Genomic DNA, 21659 nt, shown 5'->3' on the forward strand with positions numbered 1-21659 from the left:
GAGAAGAGGGAAAGATGAAGGCAGACACCAAAAAGAACTGACAAGAGACCAGGATCAGAGGTGTAAAATGCTCCCTCTGCCTGTTCCTTATAAAGCAAGCACCTACCAAACATTTTATTTATATTTTCCAATCACTTTACCTTGTTTCTGAAGCCCTCTTTCCACCCTTCCTCCTCTCTCTTATTCTTTTCCTCCCTCCCTTATTTTCTCTTTCCCTTGAGTTTTCCCTTTAGTATTTGCACTGTTTTTCCTCTCTCTCCCTATTTTTGTACCTCATCATTTCCCCCCCATTCACTGGCTTGTCAGGCTTTCAGATTGTGTGAGAAAACAGCGTGCAGCCGCATCAGGGGGCTGTGTAATTGTGCTGTTTTTCTGATACCATAGTTCAAGCATATGGGGAAGGAGCCGTAAGTGTGTGGGGAAGGAGTAAGAATGCAGCTTTCCCAGTAATGTTGGGTACGTGTGATCAGAGACAGCATCCATCCAGCTCCAGAACTAGTGCTGCTGGAGGCAGCACATCACTCTCGAGAATTGTTTCTAATAGAAAATTGCATTAGAACCAACTTGTTCATAACACATTGGCCCCGATCTTCACTTTCTACACTCCAGTTTCAAGTACATTAACCATGTTTACACTCCTTGAGCGAGACCTCTGGATGGGCTAGAGCAAGCTCACTTCATGACTTAAGAACAGTCTGGATAGTGGAAATGAATCAAGCGCCATGGACTAGGAGAGAGTTATTCAGAATACCACAAAACTAATGCAAAGGTGGGTTGAAAACGAAGACACTAAGGCTGATTGATGACAGATGTGAAAAAAAGAAAAGAAACTCCAACCCCCCCTCCCCCCCAAAAAGCACAAGTGCTTTACCAGAAGAGGCACTGTGTCAGTTTGACCCTGCTAACCCAATGTCTGTATAAATTGGGCACTTCAGCAGGGCTTTTTGGCACTTTTATCTAAAAGCCGATTCAATCAGCTATTATATAAAAGGACCAAAATGCCCCACTGAAGCGCACAATCTATACAAGACCTTGGGCAAGCCGGGTCAAAATGACACAGTGTCTCTTCTGGGCATCCAAGCTAAATGTAAAATGCTGGTTTGTTTGGGGGGTTTTTGCATCTGTACGTCAAGTTCATGTTGTAAGTGGGGGAGAGGTCTGAGAATAAGTTCTCTCAAAAGAGAAACTTGATGCTTGATGAAAATTCAACTGAATGAAACAAGTAAAAGGTAATATAACTTTAGATGTTGTAAAAAAGGTATTTCATGGTTACTAAAGCTGGGTGCAAAGCACAAAAATAAATTTCTGCTGGCAAACTGGTGACAAGCACAGAACACAGACCAATTAAGCCACCATTGCACCAGGAGTAATTCTATAATACGTAATAATTAACCTTCCACACACATCCAAAGTTTGTTCTCAACTTTTTTTTCCTTTCAGATAAATTTCAAACAGAATAAAGTAAAACTTACCAGACGAATCCATTTCATGGCATCACCACTATGGGAAAAATGATATAATAGGATCATAGATCATAGACAATTAGGTGTTGGAAGGGACCTCAGGAGGTCATTGAGTCCAACCTTCCTGCTCAAAGCAGGACCAGCCCCAACTAGATCATCCCAGCCAAAGCTTTATCTCCAAGGATGGAGATTCCAACACCTCTCTGGGTAACCTGTTTCAGTGTTTCACTACCCTCCAAGTAAGAACATTCTTCCTAATATCTGACTTAAATTTCCCTTGCTGCAACTTGAGACCTTTGGTCCTTGTTCTGTCACCTGCCACCACTGAGAACAGTCTAGTTCCATCCTCTTTTGAACCCCATTTCAAGTAGTTGAAGGCTGCTATTAAATCCCCTTTCAGTCTCCTTTAGATGAAATAAGCCCAGTTCCCTCAGTCTTTCCTCAAAAGTCATGTCCCCCAGTCGCTGAACCATTTTTGTTGCCCTCCGCTGGACTCTCTCCAATTTATCCACATCCTTTCTGTAGCAGGGGGCCCAAAACTGGACACAGTACTCCAGGTGTGGCCTCACCAGTGCTGAATAGAGGGAATTAATTACTTATCTTGAACTGCCGGCAACACACCTATCAATGCAGCCCAGGATGCTGTCAGCCTTCTTGGCAACAAGGGCACATTGCTGGCTCATATTCAGCTTATTGTCCACTGTAATGCCTAGGACATTTTCTGCAGAGCTGGTGCCCAGCCAGCCAGCACCCAGCCTATGGGTGCATGGGATTGTTCTGTCCTAAGTACAGGACTTTGCACTTGTCCTTATTGAACCTCATGAGATTTATTTTGGCCCAATCCTCCAATTTGTCAAGGTCATTCTCAGTCCTAGCCCTACCCTCCAGCATATCTACCACTCTCCCCATATTGCTACAAAGCTTTAATATTCCACTGTTCCTCAATAGCTTCTCAAACCACTTCCTCATTTCAGATGAGGAAACTGCGGAGCAGAGCCCAAAATCATACAAATCAATAGGTATAGCAGACATACAACCCAGATTTCTTGAATTCCTAAATGGTACTCTAAGTACTATATCAAAATCCCTCCCTGTGATCCTTTATTTAGGGTGCACACATACCATGAGACAGACCAATGTTTTGTCATTTTCGAGGCCCTCTTCCTGCTACATAAATTTATTCTATCCCGTTTTTTATTTCCTCGCTTTTTTCCTTGATTCTATCCTGCTCTTCTGTTTTTTCCAACCTTCACAAATCTCACTTCTCCTTGCACTTCTTCCATTCATTCCCATTCTCTACTTTTTCCTGACTCCTTGTTTACATACCTCTGCTTTCTTTTACTCTCCTTCAGGAAATCAACTGTGCTAAAAGATTTTTCCTAGTTCTCCTTAAGCAAAAGTTACAGTGTATCTTCCAAGACAGCTGATCAATATGTATCTGAAGATCCCCTCTAAAACACTGAGCAGAGCTACAGATTAAGACCCAGTCCCATAACCTTAGAAATCAGTTACATTATTTTCATAAATTCCCACAGGACAAGGATGCTATTAGAAGACAGTAAGAGTTGGAAAACCTCTGTTCTAAAGGCTCCAAACAGGAAATGGAACCTAAAAAAATGTGGTTGTTGCTAATGCAAATCTAAACAATATGTATGTTCCCCTGGAAAAAATGACTACAGAATTCAGTAAGTGAATTTTGCTTTTGGAGCAAGAGTAACGTGACATCCATAGAATCCTATGCCATATTGTTGGTTGCACCTCACATTTCAACAGGCTTGGAAAATTTTGTTGCGTGTTTTCAGTATTCTTTAGCCTCTACTTTTGGATTCCATGTCCTTCTGCTCCATAAATGTAACTGTATAGAGCTCCGCATCTTCCCCAACAAAACCAAGGGGCTGATTTTCCATTGTCCTGCATTTTGTGCACCTGCAGTAAGTTACTCCAATGTAAGTGCAAATTGCTACCACTGGTGGGAACTGAAAATTCTGACTTGTACAATTCTGCACTCATTTAGCACAGGTGGGAATGATTACATGTGATGAAAGAAGGTCAAGAATTATGTGCAGTTTTCTCTTCTCTTCCTGTGTTTATGCCCCCTGTTGGATAATACAAATATTTTTCTTATACCTAGTTGGAAAGAGCTATAAATTGATGCAGCTTAGCCTTGTTGCTTATTTTTTATATACTATTGCATTTTTCACTACAACGGGAACTTTAGAGAGCTGTTTCATTTAATACCTCTGGTCAGGGGAATGATAGCCCATTTTTCCTTCTAGTTTCACCAGAGCACAGTAATTTAAATAGCTTTTCATATTTGTCAGTAAAGCTATTTTAATTAGAACAAAGCATATTCTTTAAAATAATCTCAGGTTCTGGTTCACATTCCCAGGACTGTGTGCATGGTTTTTTATTAGAGTTTTTAAGTTTAAAAAACCTGCAAACCAAAAAAACCTCATAAATCAGAGCAGACACCAGAACTCAGAGCCCACTATCAGCTCTAACCACAGGTTTCTGTCCTGAGGAAAGCCTACAACTTAAATCTCCCCTTTGTCAGGCTAGTACTCTAAGAACAAGGCTGTTACATAATATTACGCACATGCTACTAAATATCCTGGTAGTCTCAAACGTAGTAAGCCTCATTCACTCCACATACAAGTCTATTGTTCCATTATGATGAGTCAAACTCATCTGGCCCACATGTGAGCCAGTCTGTGGGCTGGACCAGGAGTGACCCACTGCAGAGTGCCTGCATGCTACATGCACCAGTCTCAGGGGCTGGCACAAGGCATGTACTGCCAGCAGCGCACAAGCTGGATCCAGTGTCGCAGGCAGCACAGGAAGATCAGTCCAGGGTGCCATACTGGGTTCAGCCCCTGTACCACTGGCAGCACATGCTCCATGCCAGCCCCTGGGGCTATGTTTACAGCAAGCCCCAGGGCCTGTATGTGCTATTCACACTGCACCCAGCACAGAGCATATGCTCCGTGAGGAGGCCTGCCCAGCCTGAAACCTGCCTGCAGGGCTGGCTGATGGGGCTCATATGGAACGCACACCCCATGCTGGCTGCCCGTGCTGCATGCAGCATGTGCGGGCAGTCCTGTCCCACTTAACATGTGCTGAACCAGCTGACCCCAGGGCTTTCTGTGAACATGGGGCAGTGCACGGGCTGAACCTAGCACTGCATATGGCACAGGGAGTTAGGGGCTCAGGCTGCATGCTGCACCTCAGACCAACCCCCTGACCTACCTGGAGCACAAAACACCACGTCCAACCCATACATGATATTCACTGCGTGGGGCCAGAGCTGGTCAAAACTCATGGGCTGGATCAGCCTGCACATCATAGGTTTGACACATCTGCTTTAAAAAGCTTGTATAGCCTCTTATCTCAGATTTTTTAGCTATACTAACCTAGTACCAAAAGGACTGCCAAAAGACAGTCACTCACCACAAATCCCATGCAATATCTTCCTTTCTCACTAGCCGGAGAGGGTAGGACCTACTCCTTGTTCTGTCACTGCCCAGCTACACAACTTTATGGAAGTTATTTATTTTCCCCTTCTCAGTTTCCTCAACTGAGAAACAGGGACCATGATGCTGGCTGGCTCTATAAAGTACTTTGAGACATATGATGAAAACCAGGTGTGCCTGTCTGACCTTGAACATCTGGTCACATGCCACTCTGGCCTGGATGTTCAGTGGTGTTCACCTGTCCGTCCCAGATGTTCCATCGAGTAGGGGTTTACCTCCGGTGTAGTCTTCCCCAATTTTTCCTGCCACGACTTTGAATCTTACTTCAGTGGAGGGTCCGACCACTGGGAGTCTCTCGACAGTGAGACGTCTGTCTGGTGGTCTTCTGCGAGGCTCCACCTCCCCTCTACCCCACCCTTACTCCCAGCCTTGATGAGTCACAGATGTCCTTCTGGCCAGATCCCTGACCGTTGAGTCCCTGAGTACGTTCGCCGAGATGGTCCTCTTGGCTTACATGAAAACAGCCCGTAATATCCTACCCATGCTCCAAAGCAGTCTTCTTTTACCTGAGGCTGCCAACAACTTCGAGGCTCCACGAGCCCTATCTCCTCAACCCCACCAACCATGGGAAACATAAAATACAAACGAAAAATCACTGCTATACTCTGAGGGGCCCAGCTGCCCCTTTTCCCTGGCTTCCCCCCGGCCTAGTCACCAATACCCGCCCCAGATACTAGGGGTCTATGTTTGGCTCTATATGTGGCCGTGGTGGCCTGAAGGCTACTCCACCCTTCTTCTCACTCATTGACCAGCCTTCGGTTTTGTTGGACCCACTGTGGTCCACTGGCAGACGACTGCCCCCACGTCATCCACTGGGTTGTATCTATGCCATTGAGGGCCGCATTTCACAGCCCTTCACACTGCTCTTGCCTCCCATCTCCCACCTGGTATGTCTCTTCAGCTCTCTCGGTGCCCTCAATGGTCCCACTTGTTCTGGTGTCTTGAAATGTGCTTGCCTCTCCAGCTCCCTTGCTGTGGCCACTAGCATTGGGATCCTCCTGCTTCCCTATGCCCTTTTGTCCAGGTTCCTGGTCTCGGGGCACCGCCTCCGGCTCCCAGCTTCTCTCGCCGCATCCCACATGTGCTCTGCCGCGTCCTCCCCCGCTGGGAGAAGCAGCTTCCAGCTCTTTTTGCCCCCACAGGGGCTTTGAGAAGACCTCTCCTGCCGGTGCTCCCCCCGGCGTCCATCTGTCTTGCCAGCGGCCTGTTTTATTCCACCGGCCGGAGGTTGCAGCTGACGTCATCAGCCAGCCGCAACTGTATAAAGGCATGGCTGATGAGCTGCGTGAGTCCCTCCTCAGGTTCCGGCTTTAGGTCCTGCTGTAGGTAAATATTTCCCTTTTTCTTTCACTTCCCTCTGAGGGTTCCTGACCCCGGGGTTCCCCCCTGGCATTTTGGGGTCCTTCCTTCTGTTCCTCTCTGTGATACCATGTTAAAAACTAGCTATTAAAAACTCAGAGTAGAAAAGGCAAAGTAGGGCCTTAAATGGATACTAAATTTTAGACTAACCGGTTCAGAGAGGCATGAGCCCTCATAGGCAACCACCTACTTTGTCAGAGCATGCAACCAGTTAGTCTGTAAGGGTCCATCTATATGATCATTAACGTGCTTTAGGTAATGAGCATTAAACCTAGTACCTCCATTGTGAGGTACTAGAAAAAGGCACATTAGCCTATTTTAATGCTAAAGAGCATTTTTTTGTGATGTTCTAATGTGCATTAAAATAGGGTAATGCACCTTAAAGCACACGTGTAGACACACTCTGAAGTGCCACACTGCTCTGTCTTCTGCCTGATTTCAAACTAACAGTGCTAACCACCTCTACCCTTAATCTTGGCAGTAAGTTCAGACTGCAAAGAATTTGGGTGGAACATCTGCTTCCCTCAACCCTTGTCGTGGTCATCCCCACTAAAGATTTCCTAACTACAATTAATTAGAAGCTAGTTATTATATTATGAACTCTTCCATTTCTCAGAGAAGCCAATAGTTTAACAGTGCAATGTGATCAACAAATTAAATTTTCTTTCTTATTCATCTCCTCTTATATAATATAAAAAGGTAGCTGATATATTGCAAGTGTCCCATATATAAATCATGTCCACTTTATAGGTTTGCACTGCTGTTGGCATCAATGGCTAAAACCTAATGTAAGCAAGACCAGAGGCTACCCCTCTATTCTTGCAGAAAGTGTACTAGATTTTTAAACGATCACAAGGGCCTGAGCATATGACTCATTCACAATGGTGGGCATTTAGTCAAAAGTAACCCCATTCATTTAATTAATAAGAACAAACACTGCATAAACTAGAACCCAACTGCTCAGTGTTTTACATAAGAGTTTGAGATTGTAGTCAGTTCAGAAAGTCCCATTTCCTAATCAAGAGTAAATTCAAAACACAAGTCTGGGCAAGGAAAGAAAAAATAATGGGAAACTGACAATAGAACATGTAATAGGATCTGTAAAATACACGAGAACAACAGACTCTGGCTCAAACAGCAGTTATTAGACTTAGGGCTGGATTAATGCATAGGGCACATGCATAGGGCCCTGAGCTGCAGGGGACCCAAGTCCTTCCCCCCACAGCAGCAGTGGCGCAAATGACCTTATCCACCTCCCTTCCCTTCCCTTCCACCGGCCTCACCGCCACAGCGGCTGCTTCCCAGTGGCAGCTCTGAGCCCCACTCCCCACAGGTGGCAGAGCCAGAGGGGTGGGTGTCCCAACTGGCCCAGGACCCAACAGTTTGTTTGCCTAGGGCCCACTAAAGGCCTAACCCAGCTCCAATTAAACTAGGCATGCTGAAAGAGCTAGGAAATAGCAGATATAAAAGCACCGCCTAAGTGTTCTCAAATAACAAAATTAACTGCAGAAAACTGACTGGAAAACTGGGTTTGAGCATTTAAGATCTTAAGTCTGTGATAGGGTATTTGTGGCTGTGCTATGCAGAAAGGCCAGCATAGATGTTCTTATGCACACTGTCCTGGGAAGCAAAGCAGTAAACGGGACTCACCTGCAGCTCTGGATGAGACGCGCACGAGGTGGAGGGAGGAGCCTGCTCGGCTTGTTAGCCGCCTTTTTATTCAATTACAACCAGCTGGTGATGTCACGGACAACCAGCCGGCAGCAATAAAAACCGCAGCTGCAGCTTTGGAGGGGGTGGATAGCCCAGGCAAGGAGCAGCAACCATCACCAACGAGAGGAGAGGTGGCTGCAAACAACACGGAGCCAGGAGAGCTGGTGGAGGTGCGGACGGAGTGGAACCAGACCTCCCGGCTGGAGACTGCCCCGGACAACGCTGGAGCTAGAGGCACGGCACCTGAGGACACGGCGGGAAGGATACCAGGGAGTGAAGTGACCCACAGGTGGGGTGCCAGAGGGACAGGGTGCAGAGACAGCCTCGCCAGGGAGAAGAGACCCCAGGACAGCCCCAAGGGGGTACAGTCAGGGTGGGCATCGCCGCCAGGCAAATAGAGTATTGAGCAGGAGGTGGGACCGTTGGAAGTGATCGGACCGGTACGGGCCTGAAGGGAGCCGGGGAGGGCTTAGAGTAGACTGCTTAGTGAATAGGGAGACGCTGGGCGGGCAGCATTTCTTTTGGTTGTTTTGTCCATTTAACCCTGGCTAAGGGAGAGAGAGCTAGGGGAGGGTGTCCGCAGATTGAGGCTGAAGGGAAGCCTCTGTGAGGCCTGAGTTTTTCTTTGATTTTCCGTTCCCTGAAGGGAGGGGAGCAAACGAGGAGGGCTGTGGGGCCCAGCTTGCCGGTGATCACCATGACTGGGAGTCGTGGTCGCTTAAGGGCAGGCCAGGCGGTGTCACCCCGTGGCTGGGGAACAAGACCCGCAGATGAGGGACGCACCGAAGGTGGCATGAGGCCAGGGTGTATGGGGTGGCAGAGCCCCATGAAATGACCGCCGAAGGATCCTGGGCCACGGAGTATCCCGCGACCTGGCCCCTTACACTGAGGAACATCAAGTCGTGGCAGGAGAGAATGGGGTTGGGGACACGGAGAGAAGAGAGCTATTCTGATACCGACAAGATCCCAACAGATGTTTGACATCTACCTGCAAGGCAAAAGCCACTCGAGAACGGTTAATTGAAGCCCAGTGGTCACACACACATTTATTGCATTGCCTGCAACTGCAAAAATTGGATTCAACAAGTCACTCCTGCGTTTCTAATTGGAATTCTTAAATTTGAGCAGTAAGTCTGGTTAGCAGAAATAACAGATAAGCTAATAAGTTTACTCAATTTCATAGTGTCTAATAAGTGTGAAATAATTTTCAAGAAAAGTGTCCCACAAAATTTGCTCTGGAAATTCCACTTAAAGATGTACCTGCATTTTTTTTGTTTTTACTTAGGCCAGATAATTGATAGTGAACAATTTGCCATGCCTCAGAGCAGAGAAATCTAAAAGCAGATGTACACTATGGTAGCTTTCTGAAGGAAAGACAAGGGTGTGGTTGAAATCTGTCCAGGGTTCAAGATCTGTCTCAAGGTAGGTTCTGAAGCAGGAATAGATTTCTATTTTTCTGATAAGCAGCACCCCAGTGGAGAGCAGGGGGCGGGAGATAGGAATCACAGCTGCAAAATATGAACTAGTGAATCTAGTTAATGCTGGTACAGAAGAACAACTACAAAGGGAGAAGAGGAGGTAAAGTTTATGTTGGACTTCTGGTGTTGCACTGTACATTTAAAATGAGGAGCAGCAGAACATTATAAGACTTTATGCTTAGGAATCAGGAATTATTCTTAGTCCAGTAAAACACTGGGCTCACCATCATGGTCTGGTGCAAGATACTGTGGGATATCAGTTAATTAAAAATGGCCACCTCCCCATTTATTGGTTCCAAAAAGACATTACAGGCCACTGAAAAAATGTACCCAGAAAGCATGACTGACTTTTCAACCAGTTCTAGGTCTCACCTATTAAAAAAAAAGACAGCAACCCTACATTCTATATAGAAAGTAAAGTCATACTACAAAAACCCAAATAAAGTCACATAAAGGGTTCTTATCCATTACCACAATAGAACTGGACCCTCGATCCTGTAGCAAATTCAGTCTAATTTTCCAAGCTAGCAGCAGTATGTCATGGAAGCACTAATGGAGCACATTTTTGTGGATGGCCTTGGCCCTCTCCTTGCAACACATATCAATAATTGCTGTAACTACAGCCTGTTTCACAAAATTGACCTAAAACTTATTCAGTAAGATACCAAGAAGCTATGACAGTAAAAGATTTCCTGTGCAGATTTTTCTAGAACTTTTTAGGTTCTAGAAACTTCTAGAAACTTCACAGGTTTCTAGTGCAGAATTTAGAATCATAAGTGAAGTAGATCTGAAAGAAACTTCTAATTTTTTTTAAGCAGGCTTGAGAGACTCTAGAAATCTGTACCACTCTCACCACCAGCATATCCACAATGTTATAGAATGGTTATATAGGAAGGAACAGAGAGGCCCTGTCCAAATACGTGCATGTACAGGATCCTTTTCAAGCTCCATAAATGTCCTTCTTCAGATATGTGGGAAATTGGAGAAAGAGCAAAGGCAACATTGTACCCCTGCTAAATCAAACAGGGCAGCTGACATCTGACACTCAGGAAAAAGGCGATTCACCATAGAGAAGTGCAGGGTGCTCCACCTTGGGGGGAAAAACCAGCATCATACTCATAGGTTTGGCAGTGATACGCTCACTAGCACCACAACCGAAACAGACTTTGGGGTCTTGATTGACCACAAGATGAGCACGAGCCACCAATGTGATGCTGTAGCCGGCAAGGCAAACCAAACTCTGGCATGCATCCACCGATGCATCTCAAGCAAAACCAGGGACATCATCCTCCTACTTTACTCCACCTTAGAGAGGACACAGCTGGAGTACTGCATCCATTTTAGGGCCCTCCAGTTCAGGAGGGACATGGATGAGCTTAAGAACGTCCAAAGGAGAGCCACCCACATGATCAAAGGCCAAGAGAGCAAGCCTGACAAAGAGAGAATGAGGGACATGGGACTCTTCAGCCTGGAGACGAGGAGACTCAGAGAGGACTTGGTGGCAGCCTATAAATATATAAGGGGTGTGCAGCAGGATCTGGGAGAAACAATAACAAGGTCTAATGGCCACAAACTTCTGGAAGGCTGAATTAGCCTGGATATAAGGAAACACTTTTTTACAGTCCAAGTGTCCAGGGTCTGGAACAGACTCCCCCAAGAGGTGGTGCAAGCACTCATTCAAAAACCGTTTGGATGCTTACCTTGCTGGGATCATTTGACCCCAGCAGACTTCCTCATGAATTCCCTTTCAACCCCTAATGTCTATGAAATCTATGAAAGTGTCTGCAGTGCTGTAGCTAGGAGGATATATACAGATATGGGTATAGATATATATACACACACACAAAAAACCATAACCCAGTGACTTCATAGGCCTAAGACCCATTAATGGCTCCCAAGAAAGACCTTCCAAAGAAAAAGAGCTAGAGGCACTTCTAGTCAGCATCCAGACATTTTTGACAATTTTTGAAGGGGTCTTCACTAGAAATATAGAAACTAAGTAAGAGAGAGGAAGCCCTTTTGAAGAAGACTGCTTGGTCTGGTCAAAAGAAAAAGGGAAGAGACCCTGTGGTTCAAAATGTGTTGCAGCCACATAATGAGAAAGATGGCTAGGCTCTTTGGACCCAAAGTAATTATAAAAAATTCTAAACACAAAAGAGCTTACAGACTGAATATTCTTAAGTGGTCTAAGACTAGAAAAACAACTCATTATGAAAATAACTTCAGTGCATGTTGACTATTTGTATTAGCAATCACTATTAAAATTAGTTGCCTCCATTCATCACACTGGTTCTTCTCAGAATAAGAAAGGAAAAATATAATAAAAATGTAATTAAAAAAAGGAACCCCTGCAATGCAACAGATGATTTACCTCAGAACAAGAGCAGCCAGATTAAGTTAAGGCTGAAACTGAGACCTGGTCTATATGCACACATTTTTGTTTTTATTAAGCTTTAGAAAGCTTTCTTAAGCTTTGATGTAGACAGACAAATGTGGTGGAAATGGTAAAATTATACCAGCATAAAGGTGCTTATATCACTCTGGCCTAGTCCCTTAAATGTAAGAAAATAAACTAAATACTGATATCAGGGTGCTTATATCAATAAATTGCATCTCTGCTAACGGTTTCTAGTACCTATCTGTTTCTAAACAGATTTGTTAAAGCAACACAAAATCTGTTGGTAGATAATATCCTTAAAAAGAGAGTCCTTCTTCGTGAGGATAGCAGACTCTGGCTGCAATTAGCAACAAATTAAAAATAAAATAAAATAAAAACCAAAAATAAAAATCCTACCAGAAGCAGGTTATTTTTACTTTAAAAACTAAGACATGCCAGAGATTCCATGAAATCTTAGTAGTTTCATTTACTGTCCATCATTTTACATGGAGACAGAACCTACAATAATGGGCAGCAGCCTTCAATTTGATAAAAAATACTCTCTTCCCTATAGAAAGGGAGAGTCAAAATGGTCCTCACAGTTTTTCCAGACATCTTTTAACTCTATGAAAAGCCACAAACACCACCAGAGAAGGTCTGACTTGTATTGTTTAGAACATGGGTTGTTAACTAGGGGTATGCATACCCCTGGGGATACTTTGAAAGGTCCCAAAGGGTACGTGGGGGCAGATGGGGATGGAGCATAGCCACCCCACGCCACTGCCTCACAGGAGCAGGGCCTGGGTGGGGCAAGAGCAGGGCCACACAGATGCTGCACTGCTGCTGCTCGCCGTGCCACTGCTTCACGTCTGGCTGCATGCCACCCCTCTCCCCCTGTGCTCCGCATTTGGCTTCTCGCCACCACCCCACTCCGCATCTGGCTGCTTGCCATCCTACTCCCCGCCGGGGGTACACTTACTAAAAAAGGGGCCGCTGGGGGTACACTTATTAAAAAAGGTTTAAAACTCCTGGTTTAGAAGCATAAGGGGTGTTGATATAGGAATAGCCACTCACTGCTGCTCCCACCTCCACCATTCTCCTTGTCTACACACGAATCTGATATTCAATGGATCCGATTCTACTGTGAATTGCTGTCTGAGCTTCTGTATTAATTTTTTAGGTCTGTGGACTTAGGGAAAGAAAAAGGTATGGCACACCAAATTGTGTATCCTGGTCCAGTCTTTAAAATGCTTGCTCCCATACACAGATGCCACAAACTATCTACTTGGCTGCTCTTAAGAAGGATATCAAATCGCACAAAGTTTCCCCTTCATAAATGTGATGGAATATCTTTTCTAAACTCATAAGTTTGTGAGAATTTCCAGTTGCCATAATTGATCTGTTATAATTGGTAAGTGCCCAAAATGCTACTAGAAATGCAGTAGCGTATATAAACAACCTATCAGACTAGATGGGAGCCCTTGTTGCCTGTACATACTCCTCAACTGGCTGCAAACAGGGTAGAATCTTCCCTCTCCCATCTTACCCTAATGTCACTTAAAAACCCTAGACATTTCATAGCGAGTTCTTTTCAAAAAAATTTTCTTAGAAAGGATGCAGATGAGAGGATGGTAGAGGCAAAGATACATGCATATGCAAATTAACATGTTTGTATACACCCACCCTCTGTCCCCAGAATTCAGGTCACTAGACTGGGTAAGACCAGTTCCCCACCATGTTCAAATCCCTGCCATGCTCAATTTATTGATCTGTTATGAAAGACTGCTCAGAAAAAGGCAGTACATGCATTTTAACCAACCACATCCCAAGATAGTGTTATAACCATGTACAACTAGGCAGTGGGTTTGCGTATACTTAGTATACCATGCAAGAGACTACCACACATAGATAAACCAGCACTAGGTCTATGCATGCAAACTCTGGAACCAATTAGTGAAGTCCCTTGCTCGGGCTGACATAATTTTTGAGTTACGTTAGGTCAAGCAGAGAACTGCACTTACGTAGCTATGGTGCTTCCAGTTCCAGAGGTAGTATGTGCGGATCTCACTGTGGTCTGCCTTATGCTGTAGAAACCTACCCACTTTCCCCAAAAGCTCAGAATGCAAAATGAGAAGACATACAAGCAATTCCTCTTACAAATATTTCTGAAGTTTTCTTTCCCATGCATAGTAATTTTTCTCAAAACTTTGAGAACTGCAGTGAAATAGAATTGTCGTCTACCTGCCAGTACCAATAAAGGATCTGCATATGAGGAGAAGGCCTGAATGGAGTGCTCCAGAATTCACACTTATCTCTCTAAACCACATGCTACAGGCACACGCTGGCCTTGAGCCACAAAAAAGAGAGGTTTCAACTGCTGCCAACATGCAGGCCTTTGCAAAAAGGCATTTCTAGTAGCAGTAGCAGTCTTGATTTGTATTAAGTGGATCAGGCACTAAAGGGCAATATATATCCCCACTACCTTGGGATATTCATTAAAAAATGGCCTGCTGCAAGAACCTCAAGTAACAAATAAAATTAGAACTGACACCAGATATTTAGGTCACAATGAGCACAATTGTTAAAAAGCAGAAATGCAGTGCACAACCCTGAAGGATGCCTTGTATCATGGTATTACATACATCACAGTGTAGAGTCCTTCTCTAGTAATCCTATATTGTTTACTGCCTTTTTATGAAAAGTTAATACAAGGTATTTAAGCTGTAAAAAGCCCAAGTAATGTTTCAAAACACTGAAAAAAGTGTTTGTTAACAAATAACTCATTAGCCTGTTTAACAGAAAAAGGTTTACCTTATGAATGTTTAATACCTTATCCAATTAGTACAAGCACAAGCACACAATAGCCAGGATGCACCCAATATGTATATGGTTCATTTGGCAAGTGTAAGTCCCTTTATTTATAATAGTAACTCATAATATTATAGTATCTGCTCCAATATAGTCTTAGAACTACTTGACTTTGGTATAACATTAAATGTTCACTAAATAGAGTGAAACTGTCAAGATTGAAAAAGCGTTAAGGGATCTATGAAGCAACATGAATTAGTAAGATTCTGTTGATTTTATCTTGTGAATGGGAAACACAGATATCTATTACAAGTTGTCTAAGTGGGCTTTCAGAAGTTATTCTTTTTGGCACCTTATACGACAAGTTATAAAAACTCAATTGTTTATAAACATGTGACCAAGATTGTTGTTTAAAAATGAGTGGGTTCTGCATTGGACTAACATTGCTCAAAAAATTAGAACATTTCCAAAGTGCCAACATTTAAAATTCTCTTAAGACAAACTCAAACACAGCAGTTGCAAGTAGGGATCTCAGATCCTCAACAAGGAAGTCTCCCAAATCACCAAGCCAATGGACACTAATTCTGCAAGATACTGAACACGTGTTTCAGCAGAATGTGAAAAGGCTTTGCACCTCCCAAAACAAAGCCCTGGATTTACCACAATTAGCAATAGCTGACTGCATGTTATATAAATGGGCACATGCCAATTCCATTCATATGCACATGCGGGGGGCTGAAGTTGACAAGTGACTCAACATTTCTACCAGATTTTCATTCATTTAAAGCCTATCCTTATAGAAAGGAGTAGATAAGGAGAGTCTCAAATGAACAAAGACAGAATGCTGTGATTTTAAACACGAGTGTCCTTTAATCTAAGTTATTTTTCTAGTAGCAGCAGCAGTTTATTTACAGCTTTTGCTAAACTGATACAGTATTACATATTACATAATAAAATTACACTTTTGCCCAAAACCATAAACTATGTAATAAGATATTAAAATAAAAGAATGAAAAGTAAATAAAGTGTAATAAAATTATAATATATGATGGTACCTAAATATAAGTAAAATTAAGCAATATAAAATAGTAAAATAAAAAAAGTTAAAGACAGGGAATTCTATTTGATTTTGGCCCTTATTCTTTATGCAAATAGCCCAAGCGAGAACAGGGGCAGCAAAAACACAGCAGCAAACAGGTAAGCAATTTCTTTAATAAAAGCAGCTAACTTACATATATTTAGTGGAAGTAGCTAAAATTCAGCAATTAAACCAATACTTTGGCTCCTTGCTTAACTGGAGTCCAGAGCAAGAGGCAGTTCACTAGGGAGTTTGCCTAGAAACTAACTCTCACCTTTCTTCACTGTAAGCTTCATAAGAGGAAGCAAGGAAAAGGGAACCTTTCAAGACCAAGGAACAGTGAACAGGCCAGCTTATGGGGGAGTTTACTAGGGAAGGTCTACTTGGAAAAACGGGCAGGAAGAGAGGTGGCAGATTAAGAGACCCAGAGAAATGGCTGGAAGATGCTGCAATGTCAGAGCCACTACCACTGCCAGCTCTTCTTCTGCTTGCACCTGTGAGGTGTTTGTCAAAGCAGGACTGCTCACTGTCAAACATGAATGACTGGTGCCTCCCGCAACTGGGGACGCATCATGGCAGTGAGCAGGGACTGCCCACAGTCGCTGCCGGCAGTGTTGGTGGCAGGGGCAGGAGGAGAGGGCAGCGAGCAGTAGGCAGCACGTGGGGATCACCTGCAGCCACAGTGGTGGTGATGGGGGGGGCAGTGATTGCCCGCAGAAGCCAATGGTGGCTTTGGCAATGGCCAAGCTCAGGGGAGGACACATCCCCCCCATGACCTCTCTACGTGTTGTCTATGCTGTTGAAGCTTCCACCCAGGTCCTGGTTTGGTCTGGTGCTGGGGAGACTGCAGTTTGCAGGTTCGTTTCAGTGACAGTCAGGTGGGGGAGTGCCTGCAATGTGAGCGGTGCCTCCTGGCGCTGTCCTTCAGGAAGCAAGCAACTACAGAAGGAAGTGGCAAGGATCCTAAGCATCCTCCACCATGAGGAATTCATCACTTTAGATGCTGGAGGAGACTTACTGAACTGTGGAGGAAGGACTGCCAGAAGCAGCACTAAAGAAGAAAGAGGACGCAAACTCCCAAGGAGGTGGAAGCTGCAAGGTTGTGATCTCTGGCAGCAAGCAGAAATCTTCATCTCCACCTGCAGCAGTTGCCTGGAGAAGATATAAAGCCATAGCAATAGAGGAGGAGCATATTCTACTGGTAGAAGAAGCCAGGCTAGCCCTCCCAAGGTTGGGATGATCGAGACCACTGCCATCAGGAGGAAGCGATAAGTGGTAGCGATCAGAGGCTTCCTTTTGTGGGGATGGAGGCATCCATCTGCCAGCCTAACTTGTTGTCTCGGGAGGTCTGCTGCTTGCCCAGATCCGAGATGTCATAGAAGGATTACTGACCCTCTAACTACCACCCCATGCTGCTCATCCATGTGGACACCAAAGATAGTCCCAGGAGCAACCCTGAGCAGATCAAAAGTGACTACAGGGCTCTGGGCACAAGGGTGAAGGGGACAGCGGTTTAGATGGTATTCTCGATCCTTCCAGTCAAGGGGAAGTGCCCAGGCAGATCAATGAATGATTATGCAGATGGTGTCACCAGCAGGGCTTTGGCTTCTTCAACCACAGGATCTTGTTCCAAGAGGAAGAATTGCTAGGAAAAGATGGGATCCACCTGATGAAGAGAGGCTCTTTAACAGTAAGGAGGGCTTTAAACCAGGTTTGCTGGGGGATGGAGACCAAAGCTCTGAAGTGGGGAAATCGGTGACTTGGAGGAAGCACAAGCAGGAGGAGTCAACAGGGAAAGCCTCCTTATTCTTCCTGAGAAAGTAAGGGAATTGGCGAGTTACCTCAAGTATCTGTACACAAATGCATGGAGCCTGGGAAACTAGCAGAAAGAACCAAAGTCCTGACAAAGTCACAGAACTATGATGTGATTGAAATAACAGAGACATGACTGGGGCACTGTCATGGATGGGTATAAACTATTCAGAAAGGACAGGCAGGGGAGAAGAGGAAGAGGAGTTCTACTGTATGTAAAGGAGCTGCATTATTGCCCAGAGCTCCAGTATGAAACTGGAATAGGCCTGTTGAAAGTCTCTAGGTTGAGCTTACAGGGGAGTGTTATATCATGGTGGGGGGCTGCTACAGACCACCAGACCGGGGGGTGGAGGTGGATGAGGCTTTCTTCAAACATCTAACAGAATTTTCCTGATCATAGGCCCTCGTTCTCCTGGGAGACTTCAGTCACCCTGACTTCTGCTGGGAGGGTAATACAGAGGTATACAGGCAATCCAGGAAGTTTCTGGAGAGTGTTGGGGACCACTTCCTGGTACAAGTGCTGGAGAGCCAAACTAGGTGCTGTGCTCTTCTTGACCTGGTGCTCAAGAACAGGGAAGAATTGGATGGGGATGGAGAAGTGGATGACAACTTGGGCAGCAGCAGTCACAATATGACTGAGTTCAGGATCCTGGGGAAAGGAACAAAGGAGAGCAACAGAGTAAGGACCCTGGATTTCAAAAAAGCAGACTTCGACTCACTCAGGGAACTGATGGGCAGGATACCCTGAGAGGTCAACCTGAGGGGGAAAGGAGTCCAGGAAATCGGTTAATTTTTAAAAGAAGTCTTACTGAGGGGTTCAGGAACGAACCATCCCAATGTGCAGGAAGGCTGGCAAGTATGACAGGAGATTGGATTGGCTTAGCAGGGAACTCTTCAATGAGCTAACATACAACAAGGAAGCTTATAAATAGTGGAAACTTGAACTAATGGCTAGGGAGGAGTGTAAGAGTATTGCTCAGGCATGCAGGGAAGAAATCAGGAAGGCAAAACTCATGGCAACTGGGTGAGGTCCCAGATGATCAGAAAAGGGCAAATATAGTAACCATCTTTAAGAAATGGAAGGAGGACCTGGAGAACTACAGACTGGTCACCCTCACCTCAGTCCCTGGAAAAATTATGGAGCAAGTCCTCAAGGAATCCATTTCTAAGCACTTGGAGGAGCAGGTGATTAGGAAGAGTCAGCATGGATTCACCAAGGACAAGTCACATCTGACCAGCCTGGTTGCCTTGTATGACAAGATGTCTGGCTCTGTAGATGCTGGAACACTGGCTGGACTGCCAGGTTCAATGGGTAATAATCAATGGATCAATGTCTAGTTAGCAGCTGGTATCACATGGAGTGCCCCAGGGGTTGGTCCTGGGGCTGGTTTTATTTAATAGCTTCATCAACAACCTGGAAACCTGGGGATGGAGTGCACTCTCAGCAAGTTTTCAGATGACACCAAGCTGGGGCGAGTAGTATATTGTAGCACATTGGGGTCCCAGGGGTAGCCGCAATGCCCCTGATGGCTCTGTGACCATGCCCTACTCCACCCCTAGGGTGCCCTCCTATCTCACCCGCCATGCCTTGATGTGCAAAGTCCTGCATTTGGGCAGAACAATCGCACTGGCGCAGGCTGGGGACTGACTCTCAAAGCAGCAGCTCTGCAGCAAAGGACCTAGGGGTTACAGTTGACAGCAGGCTGAATGAGCTAACTGTGTGCCCTTGTTGTGAAGGAGGCTAATGGGATCTTGGGCTGCTTTAATGGAATTGTTGTCAGCAAATTGAGGGAAGTGATTCTTCCCCTCTGTTTGGCACTGGTAAGGCCACATCTGGAGTATTGTGTCCAGTTTTTGGCCACCCATGATAGAAAGGATGTAGACAAGTTGGAGAGCATCTAGCAGGAGACAACGAAAAGGGTTAGTGGATTGGGGCACATGAAGTCTGAAGACAGGCTGAGGGAACTGGGCTTATTTAGTTAAAAGAGAAGACTGAGAGGGGTTTAATAGCAGCCTGCAACTACCGGTAGGGTGGTGCCAAAGAGGATAGAGCTAGACTGTTGTCTGCCACCACTGAGAACAGAACAAGGAGCTATGGTCTTAAGGTGCAGCAGGGGAAGTTTAGGTTAGATATTAGGAAGAACTTTCTCACTCGAAGTATAGTAAAACCCCAGAACAGGTTACCCAGAGAGGTTGTGGAATCTCCATCCTTGGAGGTTTTTAAGACCTGGGTAGGCAAACCTTGGCTGGGATGACATAGTTGTGGAATGTCCTGCTTTGAGCAGGGAGATGGACTATCACAAGATGACCTCCTGAGGTCCTTTCCAACCCTAATTTTCTATAATTCCATGAAATATGCCTACAGAATATAGGACAGGCTATGTAAGTTATTCTAGAAGCAAAATCATTTTTCTTCATTAGTCCAGTACTTAAAAATTTTCATTAATGAAAAGATCCATTTTCCACTTATTTTTTCAAAGAAGAAACATGTCCACAAATAATGATTGAGGTCATCCATCTCCTCTTTCCTGCAACAACATATCCTGTCTGAGTATCAGGTCCAACCGCACCACCCCATGACTACAGATCTCATTAGAGTGAATCAGAGTCTTGGAACTGGCTATCATTCTTTGTGATTTTGTACTTCAGATAGACAGGTTTTTAGGCTAAACAAGTGCTTTATTAATTTTAAAAAAGGGGAAGTTTGAGAAAAATCTCAGCTGCCTGTACATATTTTTTCTAGTGTTAGGGGAGTTCTTACAAAGTAAGTCTACATGTAAGAGTAAGGAGAATAGATTTCATGGTTTGAAGCTTTAGCAGTATCCCTTTGAAAGGAGAACAAACCGTAAGTTTTATAGTTTCATAGTTGTTAGGGGCTTACAGATCATCAGGTCTAGACCCCTGCACTAGGGCAGGAAAGTGATTCACACTGTACTCTACCTGATCCCAAAAAGCATGAAAATGGGTTCAGCAATCATGGAAGATGCTGATTAAAGAGTATGGAAGCTGCAGTCCTTTAATTACAGAACAGATATAGCGAAAGTAGCAATGGCATATTCTTTCCTGCACTGTTTCAGTTATATGTCCCAAGTCTGTCTTGACAAGACCACCCAGGAGCATTCTGAACTCTCCATCAAATTAATTCTGCCTTTCTGGTCATGTTCCCAAAGAGGAGGCATGGGAATACTTGCACCCTAGGAACTGTAATAAAGAAACAATATTTCACATAATTAAAATACAGAATTTCTGTACTTTTAACACATTAAATCAGGTTAGCACAAGTGTTGCAGCATTCTGCACTTTAGATATCACATGGGCTGCCAACAGACGTGAAACAAAACAAAACAAACAAAAAAATGTGCTTTAGTTTGACCCAGCTCTGCAGCATCTGTATATACTGGGTGTTTTTGCAGGGCCTTTAGGTGCTTTTATCTAATAAGTGATTCAATCAGCTATTAGATAAAAGCACCAAAAGTGCCCTACTGAAGCACCTGATGTATACATACATTGGGTGAGCTGGATCCAACTAACACAATGCCTCTTATGGGCATGTGCTGGGCTTGGCCTGAGGGTGTGCGGAGTTTCAAGTAAAGCCATGTTTTGGGTTGTTTTTTTTAAGTCTGTAAACAGCCTATGAAAAGCATTCTCTTGAGTCTTAATAGAAACCAGTTTTCAACATTACTATGTATGACAGACTTTCGTTAGGTTAACACTCCACCTGCTGGCTGATGCCTGAACTGCATCATGGCCATTACCAAGGAAGTCAAATGTCTATTTTCCTATTTACTTCTAGGTGAAGATACATTGTCATAGCAACTGGGAGACCTCTATACAGAAGATGTACTCGCATCTAAATGTGCAGATTACTATGCAGAACTAATTTAAAGTTATATTTAAATTCATTATAAAAAATTCACTGTTTTCAAATATTGTAACCCGAGCAAAGTACTGCAAATAGTGCAGATTTTGACAATAAACAGTACTCTATCTGAAAGAAACCTTTATCAGCCAAACCTTCTCTCACACTCAGCTCAACTCCAC

The 21659-nt window shown here is 44.4% G+C and overlaps 1 long non-coding RNA gene across 1 annotated transcript; it reads right to left on the reverse strand.

Annotated features, from left to right (window-relative positions):
* Positions 1-966: 966 nt before the first annotated feature.
* Positions 967-21261, reverse strand: LOC109291611. Its single transcript, XR_002095907.1, has 2 exons — positions 21125-21261; positions 967-1031 (listed from the first exon to the last, which is right to left on the reverse strand). It is a non-coding gene; the product is annotated as an uncharacterized LOC109291611 (long non-coding RNA).
* Between the last annotated feature and the right edge of the window lie 398 nt (positions 21262-21659).

Source organism: Gavialis gangeticus, unplaced genomic scaffold (assembly GCF_001723915.1).
Source record: "Gavialis gangeticus isolate Ggan-Ray unplaced genomic scaffold, GavGan_comp1, whole genome shotgun sequence".
In the NCBI taxonomy this organism is placed as follows: Eukaryota; Metazoa; Chordata; order Crocodylia; family Gavialidae; genus Gavialis; species Gavialis gangeticus.